Below are 3,144 nucleotides of genomic sequence, written 5' to 3'. Positions count from 1 at the left end.
AACATCTACATCTTTGTATTTTTTCAGAACAATCAGTAACACCTACGCCAACGACACACACACACACACACACACACCATGTTTTACCACAGAGTAAGTAATTTTATATCCAGAGCAATCCCGCTTATGGCAGTCACCCTTCACCACGCTTGACTGAGCACCGGTAGTTATTGAGCACTCTTGGTAGTTCTGATACTCCTCGTTAGGGAGAGCGCACAGCGCCTTACCTTCAGTTTCTCTCCAGGAGGTCCGCAAGTCCCCACCAGGAGATGGCGTTGAAAAATTTTAAGGGTTTTCTTCGAATTAACGCGAGCTAAGATCACATTAGCCAATGTAAAGAAAATTAAAATAAAATAACCAAATATACAAGACAAATGGGGACTCGAGTTTAACTAGAATGTAGGGTGTCTAACTTATTTTATGGTTTAACAGGGTTTACCCGATGGTGCAGTGGTTGCATGGTAACCTTGTAATCAAGGGGTCCCGGGTTCGATACCCGGTGCAAAGTTAAAAATAATATTGCATACAAACAAGAACAATTGTGTTTTACTAAAAATTGTGGGAGATATATTCGTTACTACTGTGAAACTAATTACATTCGTATTTTGTGATAAATCAAATGAGGAATATTAATTTCTATAAAATAAAAAAAAACTGATATAGTTATGATGAAACTGCAAACGCGAAGGAGAAACTGTCATTGCATTCAATAGCGTAGTAACTCACTACCTTAGAACCCAGAAACCAAAGTCTTTTTCCAGTTGTGGGCTCAAGGGGGATTGTAGGGGGCCATCCCTCCCCCTTTTGATCCAGTAATCCTATAGAAAAGAACATCAAAGGCAAGAAAAGATGGCAAAGTGACGGAAGGAACCCCCGTCCCTTTTCGAAAATCCTTGGCAATGGCAGGCCACTGACTGCTTCCCTTCATCAGGTAGATCCACAGATATATATATATATATATATATATATATATATATATATATATATATATATCTTTATCTGTGGTAGAACTACGTTGTACGTTGGGGTGGTAGTTTGTTATTTATTACAGATTTTTATCTTTGCGTTTTAGCCTTAAACCTCACATAGGAAGATAAACCCCAATTGCTATTTGTTTCCTTCTACTTTTTTAAAAAATATTACTACTTCCATAAAGAGGACAATTACACATGTTCGCTTTCGAAATGCATTTATTTTGTTGTAATAAAACATATAATCTTCAGCCAGATATTTTCACTAATTACATACCAGTACGAGAGTTACAATTGTGTTCATTTCTGACATATAGTCAATGTATTTATCTTCTATAGCGGATGTGTATTTCTAGTGAAAATATGCTGCTTCTTTGGATGTCACCTCCTCCTTTGTTCATAAATGCTACTGTATGGGACGGTTGGATCCTCCCCATTTTCTAGCCCAAATACCTGATTTCCAGTCGCTGAAGAAGGCAAGGAAGATACTTCATCTTGGCAGAGAATAATGAATCAGTAACAACAGGCTCCTGTTTAAGAGTGGTATTGTTTAATTGATGCGTACTTTATTTAGTGGTTGCAAACTATGAGCTCGCAATTTGCAGCAACACAGTCTTATTTTCTGCGTCTCATAAGAATGTGCATTATTGATATGTAAGCTCGTAATGAAATGGTTACACATGTGAGAGAGCTCGCTGGTTTGGTTCTAACTTATCGTCGTCGAAATAGAAGACGAAAGATCTCAAGATAAATCAGATCATCTTATGAGAAAAGTAAGTTTTGTATACATCACTAATTAATTATTTCTCCACATCTTTATTCTTCTGTTTATGTATGTGTTTGGGGAGAGTTGGTGATTTGGTATTTAGCGTCGCATTTTTTCAGCTTTTGGCAAATTTGCGAAGATGAGGATGAGTGATTATGTGATGAAATTAACTTAGAGACTCTCAGAAGGAGTACATATACCAGGTAGGGATTCAAACCCGGGACCTTTGACGTTAACCACTTCCCCTGCCACGGAGGTAGGCAGGGAGCGCTGTGACTAAGTAGAGATGGACAAGTAAAATTTGGGGCTAGGGTCTGCTCTTACCTATTCCTCTTTTCATAAGAAAAAAGAAGACAGGAAGAAAACTAAAGTTATAAATTTAGTAGGAGCTAATTTAGGCATGTGTTTAGAAATTAATTTAGGGGGTCAAAACAAAGTTTCTCAGAAATAATAATAATAATATAAACACTTAAATTAATTATATTATACTAATATTAAATTAAAATAACATCAATAAATATTAAAACACATTAACAGGTAAAACAATATAAGAATAAGTATAATAAAAGCATGTATTCATTATCTAGTGTACAGTTAAGATCACTGAAACTTGTATGAAATCAACTGCCCTGGCAAGGAAATCAGTGCCAAATATATCAAGAATTGAATATTTATTAAATGTCAAGAAAAAATGTTAGATCCAGTTCAGGAAAATTAAAGTTTGAGATTAATATCTTTGGTAGTGTCACTCGAGGTTAGGTGGAAATAAATAACTGTCGATTATACATCAAATGCTAAACAACTATACATTTTCATTCTTTAATGTAGTACTTTTAAAGTCTATCGGGGAGGAGGGGGGTAAAGATCCTTCGGCCTCACCCCTACATACGTTCTTTACAGTGAGGTAGGATAGTTTAGTCTCAAGCTTCTCCCAATAAAATCATTTTGTTTTTGTTATGCGACAATGGAGTCATTGTACGTTAGCTTTTACTTAGATACACACACACATCAATTTAACGTTAAATAAAGCAATTATAGAAAAACTAAATATTTACTGCCTTCAAATTAGTTGAAATAAAAAAATCCTCGATTACACAACAAATGTTAAACAATGCATATTTTCATTATTTAATATATGTGCTTGGTAAGTCTTTCGGGGAGGGTCCTCAATACATCCTTGGGAGTTATGTGTTTTAAAAGTGGGGAAACTGATGTATTCTGCTTCATAATACCTGGGTGTACACGACATTGTAATTAATATTAGTGCCTGTTCTTTCACTCCAGCTTCTGTTTCCTACTATGTATGCACTACGAAATGCACCGCCAAAATACTTTTCGGTTATCATCATTTTCTTGGAAAATTACAATAAGATGCATTCATCCTTCAAGGATGAGAGGATGAGAGGA

The sequence above is a fragment of the Lepisma saccharinum genome, chromosome 7 (genome assembly GCF_977018435.1).
Source record: "Lepisma saccharinum chromosome 7, izLepSacc3.1, whole genome shotgun sequence".
Taxonomy (NCBI): domain Eukaryota; kingdom Metazoa; phylum Arthropoda; class Insecta; order Zygentoma; family Lepismatidae; genus Lepisma; species Lepisma saccharinum.
The sequence above is the reverse complement of the archived record's forward strand: the minus strand, read 5'-3'. Positions refer to the sequence as shown.